The following is a 12,833-nucleotide window of genomic DNA, read 5'->3' as shown; positions in this document are numbered from 1 at the left end:
AAAACAAAACACATAGCACACGTTAATGCTTTTAATTTACAGTAGGTTATTTATTAAGTATTTATACTGTATATGACATGGGCCTGCTGGTTAAAACATTTCTGCCATGGTTTGCAAGAGTCAAATTGTAAAAGTAGACGTAAAAAAAAAAATAAATAATAAAATCCTACTTAATATTAATTAAAAAAATAATAATAATAATCGCCACCATCATCATCATCATCATTATTATTTTTTTTTCCTAATAAATAATAAATATTAAATTTCTTTTTTAATAAATAGCCTCATTATTTATATATTTATATGATATTAAAATATGTGTTAGCTTTGGTAAGTGATTTTATGTTTTAGAATAGAATAGGGAATATTTTCAATACTATTTGTAAAGTAAACACAGGCCCTACATGTGCCATTTACAAATATTTCAGTTAATATGGAAAGCGAGGGCATGTTTTTAGCAAATATAATTCTGGGTTTTATTTTAAAGAGTGTTTGTGTAAAACAATATGGTTTGCACAAAGAAATGATGGGGTTCTTCTCTAAAGAAGTTGTTACTCCACCATATTCAGAGCATAATTATGGGTGTTTTACGTTATAACTAACGTGGTTCAAACGATGGATCTGCGACAGAGAAACTACCAGTTTCGTCACTACATAGTTCTTTTCCCAACCGATGCATCGTATGATAGTTCTGCCAAGAGTTATGTCGTTGTTTGGGAAACGCACCCCAGCCTAGTGATATAATGATATGAGTTAAAAAAATAATTGACCAGTAATTTTTTTTTTTACTAGCAGTAATTACATGCGTGGTATGCATTAAAATGTACTAGTATCTGACAGATAAGTACCGGTATATTATAAACATTTACTAGTATTTAATGAACTTGCATAGTAATATTTTTTTTTAAATCACTAAAACTTATGTACTATCCTAGGGACCACAAGTCAGAACTGCATAGTTGATGTCAATTACAGATCGCTACAGAACCCTATAGAAGTAAAAAAAAAAAAAAAAAAAAAAAAAAAAGTTTATTGATAGAATATGAACATTTCACTATTGGAATACTGAAGTATTCATATTTAATAAACAAGTAGTATAAATTTAATAATTGGCATAACATCAAATGAGTAAGTACTGAGTAAGTACTAAGTAATAATCTAATTAAATACTACTTTATGGAAAAGATAGGCAGCACAAGAGGACAGGGATACGTAGTGACATTAAAACTATAGTAGGTTTATTCAATTAAAGCTCATTGCACACTGAATCTGATTTTTGTTTTAAATGTTCATATATTAAGAAATAAATTTGACTACACGTTGTCAATCACATTACATCCTGGAACTTTTGTTAATTATATAAAAAATCAGTTTTGTTTTTTCTTCATTCGAAAAAGCATTTAGAGAAGTATTTTGACAGTTCAGAAGGGTGCGCAAAGCAGAAGTTTCCGGGAGATTATCATTCGTCTGTGGGCATCCCGGAGTCTCTATGCATTTGTGGGAGACTTGATATGTCTGATTTCGTGACAATCTCGCACAGCTTTTTGATGATGAGTCAAACTCTCCTTCCTCTCCAAGCAGTGGACTTCTCTTCTTTTTTGAAAAGTCAAGAGCTTGATTTGACTCAGTTAAACGCATACTAAAATGACGCACTTCAGCATGCAAAGACCTCAAATGTTGAAACGGCCTGCCATACGCTGACAATTTGCAGCTGTAATTGGTCCACGTATCTTTCCCTCTCTCTCTTTTTCTCCACCCCGTGGTTCCACCACAGGCATTATTAACTAATATCACTTTTGAATGTTTTTCATCTATTTTATCACTCGGTTTTTCAATTGGTACCTCCGCTCACATATCCAGCCTCATCTCGCGGCCCAGCGGAAGAAACGCACATCTTCTCGCCCGCGCGTTCACCTCAAGGCAGCTGCGTTGTTATTGTAATATTCATATTTCTCTGGATTTACAGCCGCTGGATATTGAGTACAAAATCCATTATCATTTGTATATTTTAATTATGCAAATGAGGCTGCTCAGCTGGCTGGCTGATCCTGCAGGGAAGCCTAACTTCATTTCGGGTGATTACAATTTATCCAGTCGAGTCACTTTAATTGTAACAAGCTAATTACCTTGTTTCATTTAGTTTTAACAATGCCAAAAGAAAAGCGGCCGGTGATCGCGCGCTCTCTCACCGGGGGCCCTGACAAATCACACCCAATAACAAGAGCCAGAGAGAATGGAATTGGGGGAAAGATGAGAGAGATCCAAACAAGTTTTTTTTTTTTTTTTTTTTTTTTTGACTGCACCCTGATAGTAATACTAATTCAGTGCTGTGGGATTGAAGTCCGGGGTTTGTTGTCACACCTTTACTGCCGTGTTTTCATGGATAGGTTGATTTGAAGAAAATGAATAAATTAAAGAATAACATGTAGACCTACCACTGTACATTAACCCTAATGGAATAAGAGAGATGAACAATCATAAATCTTAAGTTTTGTTAACTTTTAATAGTTAAACCTGAGTTCACATGCAATGCTAGGCTATATTTGAAATACATAAAGTATTTTATTAGAAATAATTGTGTGTGTGTGTGTGTGTGTGTGTGTGTGTGCGTGCGCACTTGTGTAAAAAGTGCGCTTTATTTAATTTAAAGTTGCTTCATGTAACAAAATGATTGTATTTTTATGTTATTCTAAAAAATATATATTATTTTTAAATATTTTATGTGAAAATAAAATTATAGTAATAAATAAATAAATAAATAAAAACTGCATAGAAATCTAGGATTGATGAAAAAACATTCTGTCAGAGAAAATAAATTAATTATAAAATGACCCTTTAAAATTGATAGACAAAATATTTCTAAATCAAAATAAAGATTTTTCACAAGCTCATAATAATAATGATAATAATAATAATAATAATTAATAATAATAACAAACTGATAATATTTTTGTTGAATCTGGAAATGAATTAATTAAAAAATTGAATGAATGAATTATAATATTCTTTTCATAAATATTTTAAATTCTGATTTGTGATTGATTTTATCTTTATTTTATTTCATACGCACAGCAGATGGACAGACAGAGTGACTAAAAGGGTTGAAAATGCTCTTCTAATCATGTCAATCACTCTAACAGTTACATCGGTGGCTTTATTGATCAAGTAACAGGTGTCTAATGTGTTTGATTCTCTGTGGGGATCATTTTACGGCTCTGATGTCATTGACCATTGAGTAGCAACAGATCACGTTGTTATCCTTCAGTCTTCACAACATTAATAAAACAGTCTTTACAGTGTGGGTTTGACTGACTTATTTGATATGACTGCTGTTTGAGCCTCAGTGTGTCGCTGTCCTTGGTGCTGAATAAAAAGGTTACCACAAAGCTGGTGATAAACTCATTCATTCATTGATTCATTTTCCTTTGACTTGGTCCCTTTATTCATCAGAGGTCACCACAGTGGAATGAACCATCAACTTATCCGGCATATAGCGGATGCCCTTCCAGCTGCAACCCAGTACTGGGAAAAATCCATACACTCTCATTCACACACACACACACACACACACACACACACACACACACACACACACACACACACACACATACACACACACACACATACACATACTTTCAAACGGCCAATTCAGTTTATTCAATCCACCTGTACCACATGTCTTTAGACTGTGGGGAAAACCGGAGTAACCAGAGGAAACCCACATGAAAACAGGGAGAACCTGCTAACTCCACACCGAAATGCCACAGACAAAGACCCAGCCAGGACTAAAACAGTGACCTTCTTGCCATGTGGTGACAGTGTTAACCACTGTGCCACTGTACTGTCCTGGTGATAAACCATAGTGTTAAAATAAAATAAACATAATAATAATATTTATACACAATAATAGAAAACTTCATTTAAATTGTAATAAAATATAATTAAATTAAAACAATAAAATATAAATTTAAAATCTGAATTAACTAATATGAATAAAACATGGGCAGCACAGTGGCTCAGTGGTTAGCAAAGTTACCAATCTAACTAGCCAACTAACTAACTAACTAACTACTAACTAACTAACTAACTAACTAACTAACTAACTAACTAACTAACTAACTAACTAACTGTAAAATAGTTCCACTACTATCACTACTAGTACTAACTAACTAACTAACTAACTAACTAACCAACAAAAACAGGTCATGTAACTATGACATATAATCCCTGTAGTAGTAGTAGTAGTAATAATAATAATAATAAGAACTTATTAACTCACTTACTAACTAACTAACTAACTATGTAATAATTGTACTACTACCACCACTAGTATTGCTAACTAACTAACTAACTAACTAACTAACTAACTAACTGACTGACTGACTGACTGACTGACTGACTGACTGACTGACTGACTATGTAATAATTTCACTGCTATCACTAACTAACTAACTAACTAACTAACTAACTAACTAACTAACTGACTGACTGACTGACTGACTGACTAACTATGTAATAATTTCACTGCTATCACTAACTAATTAACTAACTAATTAACTAACTAACTAACTAACTGACTAACTAACTAACTAACTAACTAACTAACTAACTAACTAACTAATAAATCTACCACCACTACTAGTACCACCAACTAACTAACTAACTAACTAACTAACTAACTAACTAACTAACTAACTAACTAACTAACTAATCTACTACTACCACTAACTAACTAACTAACTAACTAACTAACTAACTAACTAACTAACTAACTAACTAACTAATCTACTACTACCACTAACTAACTAACTAACTAACTAACTAACTAACTAACTAACTAACTAACTAACTAACAAAATACAGGTTATTCAAGTATGATATATAAAGACCTGTAGTAGTATTAGTAGTAGTAACAACAACAATAATAATAATAATAATAATAATAATAATAAAAACATTAATAAATTAAATAAATAAGTTAAGACTATAGACCATTTTAAGAGATGTAAACAATAACAGGGGTCCTAAATTATTTCCTGCTTTAAAATTTTAATTTCCATAGCTTCTGTGAATTCAAAAAGGTCAACATTTTGATAAATAATGATATGATATCGGTTTAAATGCAAAGTTATAATTGGATTGCCTCTTGTTTGTCTATAGTTTGACAAAAAACAGGAAATGTTCATGGGCCAATGACATCACCACATTGAAATGGTCTATAAAGTCAAATGAACAAACAATAATCAAAACAGTAATCAATAGTTGAACTAGAGATCTTGTATAACATGATAAAAGTCTTCAATGCCCTTTCATAACCGATTAAAACCAAAAATCAGTCTCTTTAAGCTTTTAAGATAGTATTACTGTGTGCGGTCAGTACAGAGTTAATGTGAACGCATACTGTATTTATATCTTTGTCCTGAAAAGACGTACAAGGACACTCATAAGTGAAAAACGTATTTACATCACAACTCCTAAACTGTGCATTTAAAAGTAATTCTGCGGAGACAGATTGTCACGCTGAAAAGCAAAGCGCTTTAACCTATTTAAGAAGTCTGACCCCTATCAGAGTGAAAGCATTTTTATTAACAGTTTACAGAAAAATCTTCATGATTACAACTTTCCGACCAATCGAAGCGAATGGCATCAGATTACAAAGGCAAACATCTGGAGGGCCACTAATGTGCCGCATATGCTTTTCACTGTTAATGTGTAAACATGTTGTGTGTGTGTGTGTGTTTTCCCCCTTTCTCCAGCACACTTTCACTTAAGAATGATAAACTGAGCTTTTACACTCTTTAGCAAGAGTTCAGTAATCCGTATGGATAAATCAGCCGCTAACCAAAGTCCTGGTGATAACATTAAAATACCAGGAAGCACTTAAAAAATAAAGCAGCTGTCAGTTGGGCAGTTTCTCCTGTTTTGTGCATGGCAACACACACACGCATGTTCAAAAACAACAACATATTTTCACAAAGACATATAATGAGTTTAACATGTTTTTGTTAAGTGCTTTGTAAAGCAATAATTGTGGACATTTGGTACTTATTAATGTATGACGTCATTAGCGTGCCTTTAAGATTGTTTTTCTATTGTTGCAATGCACACAAAAATAACAAACAGATTTGTTTTTGATATTTTTGTTTGCTTTTTAAAAAAGAAAGAAAAAAGAACGAAAACCCAAATATAAACAAAAGCATTTATACGTTAATTTCTTTTTTTTTTTAATTTAACAAACAGAAAAGGTAAAAACAAATTCGCAAATTGCTAAAATTTTATAATTACTAAGAAATAAAGTACAGGTTTAACACTTTAAACTAAACATGAATTTAAAAAAAAGCTGAAATAACCCTTTCATTCAACTGTATTCTGATAATCTTGGCTGAATTTGCATTTCTCAAAAGTTATCATTTAGATTTAGAAAGTAGTTATTATGATGCGGCACCTGTCAAAAAGTTTGATGGATTGTAGCCCCGCCCCTAAGGCGGGACTTCCGGTCTAAGCCCCGCCCCTTTTATATAAACTTTATAGTTCCGGTAATTAGATTCTTATCGTTTTTATATAAAATAATAGTTCCGGTAATTAGATTCTTATCGGTTTAATATAAATTATATTTCCGGTAATTAGATTTTTTATCAGACTAATTAAATTATTGATTCCGGTAATTAGATTTTTATCAGACTGAAATAAAATTATTATTATAATAATAAGGGTAATTAAATTACTGTTATTAGTATCATTATTTAATATTTTTAATTATTGGAGTAAATTATAATGTTATATTACATTAAATTATATTATACTAAATTAAGATGTATAAAACTAATATTTTATTAAATAATATTATGTATTGTATTATATTATATCATATTAAGTTATATTAAATCATTATTTTATTAACTTATATTATAATTATATCATATTATATTAGATTATTATATTATATTATTATAATATTTATATTATATTATATTATATTATATTATATTATATTATATTATATTATATTATGATTATCATAAATATTATATTATATTATATCATTACATTATTATATTATATTATATTATATTATATTATATTATATTATATTATATTATATTATATTATAATTAATAAACTATTAACATAAAAATTTCTTTATGTTCATACCGTTGTTTCCTCTGTGTGTCAGTCTGGGCCTGAGCGTGTGAGTGATGATAAGGAAAACTTTGGATAACATCCCGTCAACTGCTTGTGAAAGATAGATTTATATCAGATGTAGAATATGTATATCTGATTGTATGTGATGGGTGTCTCCCACTAAATACTATATGTTGTTACGTGATTAGAAAGTGTGCTGATATCTATATATCCACATGCAGTCAACTGTATGCATATGTATGTGTGTGTGTATGTGTGTATGTGTGTATGTGTGTGTGTGTGTGTGTGTGTGTGTGTGTATACGTGTGCGCGCGCTCGAGCGAACTTGGGTCTGGCTTTGTATGTTTGAATACATGACACAGTATTTACTAAATATGTTCATTAATAGGTTATGTTGTTTTTTACATTATTACTACATTAATACATATTTAAAGACACACAAACATTTTGATGTATCTTTGTTGGACTATTAAATTTAAATTTGTTTACAATATTAATCCAGTAAATAACAAATCTTAATCTGTATTAACAATAAATTGTCACACCTTTTAAAACAACGTTATCTAAAATGTAATGATCTAAACTGTTGGTTGAAAAACACAGATGTAAATTCAAGTTGTCTTTATAATTAATGAAAACTTTTATTATGAAAAACAATTTAAAATGAAAGTTTTTCCTTTGACTAACATGTTTTCAATTTATTTACATGCATGACCTGTAATTTATGCTACACATTGTAATACAGTTAATCCAAAGCCTAATGTTTTGAGCACTGGTCATCACTGGTGTTGGTTTAAAGAATCAACATAAAATATTTACTAAAAAGGACTTATCAGTCTTTAGACATTATTGTTATTTCTGTTTCAAAAGATAAATAAAATGTAATTTTATTACAATAAATTGTAGTAATTGAATTACTAGACAACTTAGTTACTGAATTTTAAATTCAAACTTTTTTATTCATTGCAAATACTTGATCATATAAAGAGAAATATGTATATTATTCAGAATAATGGAATAACACTGATATTTATTTTAAGAAGAAAAATTGGCTCTCAGTTTATCTAAAAACAGTACAGCTCCACCCCTTAGTTAAATCTATTTAATGTTTTATAGTAAAATTTTCTAGTTTAACTACTGAATCCACCATTTACATGTTCATACAATAGTGTCAAATCTAGTAAGTTTACAAATTTGTCAAAATTAGTCATGTTTACAAGTAGTTCTTGAAAGTAGACTGATTACTTTTTTACAGGGTAAATGATGCTTTTCTTATACCAATAGACTTAATCAAGTTTATTGTCACTACACACAATTTGTTGGGAGTGTTTATGTTTCTTTAAACAATGTTTTTATTGGCAAACACATTTTTAAATTATCAATCTAAAATCTACCTGAATGTTTTCCACTCTGAATATAAAAACTTTATCTGTGCATTTCACTTGGAAAAGTGATGTTTAAAACACTATTCATTACACTTACTGCATGACTGGAGCTTTATTTTTACAAACCAATAGCATTGACCTAATTCAAGCTTTTGGTTTTGTACTGTGTAGCAGTTTTTCAACACAAAATGTAAACTTTTTTATGCTAAAAATCTGTAATTTTGTGCAACTGTGTTGTATGTTACAAAGCATACATGTTTTAAAACTGTCAGTTTTCAAAAGTCACCTAACGTTGTTTCCATTCTTCTGGGTTTTTTTTTTTAGGAACAACGATGCTTCATTTGGGGGGAAAGAAAAAAAGTGATGTTTTGAAATACATTGGTTACACCAATATGGTGTAATGGTTAGAATTTCTGGGTTTCATCCAGACAGCCTGGGCTCAACTCATGATTTGGGAATATATATATATATATATATATATTTTTTAACCTAAAGTGTACCAAGTAACATTAATAACAACACTTAGCCCCAGTTATTTGTGTCATAGTTGAATGCTTTACTCAATACTGTCAACAAAGCACAATAATATCAAAGAGTAAACACATTTTATTTTAAGAATACTTTGCAGTAAACTTTATTGCATGAATACGTTTATTTTATCTATACCTTCTGATACAGAATGTTTTTGAAACATTTAATTATGTTTTTACGACCACGGGTATCTCACCAAAATATTTCACCTAATTCAAGTAAACAGTGCTGTAGTTTTTAAACACAAAATGTCTTTGCTAACTTTTTTTGCATATGTGTTAAAAGTCTAATTTTACACAACTCTCATAGCATCTGTTACGATGCATACAGTAAAAGTCACAATAACCATTTCTACTGCCAATTATCTTTTGTTGTCTAATTCTTCACAATATTTTTTTCACGAGTACTATGAATCTACATAGGCAAGGCAAGGCAAGACAAGGCAAGTTTATTTCTATAACACATTTTATACATAGTGGCAATTCAAAGTGCTTTATATAAACAGGAACAAAAGAGACATGTTTAAGAAAAATAAAAACAAATAATAAAAAAAAATATTAAAAATGATAAAAACAGATCAAATGTGTTAAAACAAGTTATAAACGAATGAAAAGAAGAGAAAAACATAATACTGTGATCCGTCAATAGTGCAATCTGTCTACAAAACTAAATGAATGTTTGCCACTAAATCTGCATTAACATCTTTTTGCAACAGTATCTAATGTACTGTGTATTAGAAATGTTTCCTTTTGAACTGTCATGAAAGTTTGAGTTGTAAATTTTTTGGTTAGAGACAACCAACAATATAATGTATACCTTTTGTTCATTCTCTTTTTCAAATGAAAGAGAACTTATGAAATTGTACATCAATGCATCTTTAAAACTAAATTGGGCGAAAATTTTAAGGTTGTCTTTCTAAACTGACTACAAAACCGTTATACTTAAGAATTGTGTGTTATTGGGTTGTCTTAAACGTTAACCAACGCTAATAAATGATCTTTATACCTTTATGCTTTAGACAAGTAACCAATCCTTGACACACTTTGCAACATTCTAATTTTCTAAATATTTAATTATACATATAGGCATAAATACAGGCTTTTAATCAGTTTTGACAATGTTATTATGATTTGTTTCACACCAACATGTTTTGCACCTAGCTCAATTTTTTACTTTTTTACAGGAAAGGCATAGACACTTGAGTTGATAAACTTTTATTTCAAGTAAATATACACTGAAATAGAGTAGTACATAATGAACAAACATGGATTGCATTACCATAATAAAGACAAATTAAATAAGAAACAAAATACATATATACAGTCATACATTGAAGAAAAAACAGGGTACATCAGAACAATAAAGACATTACTGAATATTACCAAACAACAAAGAAATGCTGCTAAAAGCATTCTGTCATGTTCTAGTATGTGGCTAGTCATGACTTCCACAATCTCAGCAATATTTGTTATTTTGTTTTCTGAAACCAGTGACACACAAATATCTGTTATATATGTGGACATACATAGAACCTGCGTTACCCCCGTCTCATCACTCAATTCAGTCAGCACCTTCAGAATTTTTGTATTGGTTGCACAGACAGCACCATTGCTACGAAAACACAGGTGTGTCAATTAATTTATCGTATCCGCACATGAGTTTAAGGCCCCTCTCACAACATCCATTTCTATCTTGAGATTTTTCACACGTTTGCCATCTCCTGTACAATCATGTTTAGAATCACACGCATCATTAATGATCTTCTCCAGAAGAAAAACCATATGGTCCCTATAATGCTGTTTAAACATGTTATCCACAATAGACCTTATTTGACAATCAAAAACAGGGTTGCACTCGTACTCGGGCCTTTCATGCGCATTACCGTCAGCATTTTGAGAACAATAGCAATCAGTCATCTTTGCATGGTGGCTGTCAGAAAAAAATCTGAAAATATTTTTAAGAAAACGTTTTTTTTCTTTAATCACAATACAAAGTTTCTCCCATAATCTGTGTAGATTATATAAAGTAGTACCTTAAAGATGCTGCCTGTGTCCTTAAACAGCGATAGTTCAGCCCTAATAGTTCAGTGCAAACAAGACCAAAGTAGGGGCTGTGGTCCTCAAAGATAGTACCTTTTTATGTCTTTAATCTTCTTTTTACTCCTGATCAATGGGTTCTTGTAGAAACCTTTAGGATCAGTGACTGTACCCAGAAGCATTACTCGTTGGTAGCTGGAAGTGATAATGGGCCGCTTTATCTACACATTCAAACAGGCCCGCCTTCACTCACGGGGCGGTACTATGAATATCTGCCATGGTGTCATAAAAGTCATGACTAAAACATATAGTTAACATCTTTTCTTTTATTTTAGACACTGGCGTGATGATGTAGGGATACCTATTTTTAAAATTAAAATAAAAATACAGGGTCATACCATAAATATATTCGCAATGAAAGATTTTAGAGAACTAATATTATAACATTTTACATTTCATGGAAGTTTTAGGTTGACAAAATATAATGCACAGCTGAAGTCATCTCAAAACTCATTGCCAAAATGGACAATACAATTAATTTGAATGTTTTTATGCAAATATGTACAGTCTTCAAAATTATTCTGCAGTTTGAATTGTTCAATATACTTGTTTATTTGGATTCCTATTAGGGCTCAAAGCAGTCACATACTTAACTGAAGTTTGCATCTTTCATGATAGTGTTCTTTTTCAAAGAATGATTGAGAAGAAATAGGATTACATCTACACTTGTATATTCATTTTGGATTTAGGTGAAACATACTTGTAAGAAAATACAATTAAATTTATGAAATAACCCATATTCCATAACTTATTACAATGCCTTTGAGGTCAAGAAAGAGATCAAGTTTAGGAGCCATTACCTCATAACTGGTTATTAGATAAAAGTTATTTTAAAAAGTCAAGTTTGGTTAAAAACCTAGGCTTGCTTAAATTGGTTTTTTGTTAAAACATAAAGAAATTTAAAAAATCAAGTTATGCATTATATGTTCTGGAGATATATAAACATGCACTTTACCATCAGATAATCTACGAATAACAATATTCACCAATTCGATACAAAGGGTACCAAAACCGTTTGCTTATGTTTGTTGCAGAGTAGCAATAAGATGATTTTTTTTTTATGTTGTGTGATACTAAATCTATTTTCTGGCCTATAATTTTAGTGATATACTTATGATAAAGTTGAAATAAAAAGCTGATACATTTAGTTAAACATCATGTGCTTGACATTTTGGTAAATAGTTAAAGCTTCTGATTGTACTAATTGAATATTTAGTATTTTGAAAGGTAAATATGTGTCAGGGTATGTAAAGCTGACACCTCTAACTTGTTTGGTTGAGATTTGTGGAATGTTTCCACAAATTGAAATATTAAAGTGTTTTTCTTATTCACTTATCTACAACTTAGATGCAACATTGTAAAAGTGTTAGAAACATACAAAAGTACATGTCATGCTGTTTGTAAAAACAGACAGTCATATCAGTAAAGAACTGCACTTCCTGAGACAAACATTTTGTTTTGCTATAAATCTTTAATATTTTAATGTATCGGTCAGGATGTAAGCATACAACTTACATATAACTGACTTTTTGTACGACAATCTTTCGATGAACATGTTTACATTATATTGTGACATTTTTAGAGTGGTCTTTGAAATAGTTACAATATCACAGATGTAAAGTACTCGAACAATGTTTGAACAATGTTAGCTGATTGCTGTACTTAAGTACTACTTTTA

The sequence above is a fragment of the Danio rerio genome, chromosome 10, assembly GCF_049306965.1.
Source record: "Danio rerio strain Tuebingen ecotype United States chromosome 10, GRCz12tu, whole genome shotgun sequence".
Classification (NCBI taxonomy): Eukaryota; Metazoa; Chordata; class Actinopteri; order Cypriniformes; family Danionidae; genus Danio; species Danio rerio.
Note: the sequence above shows the minus strand (reverse complement) of the source record.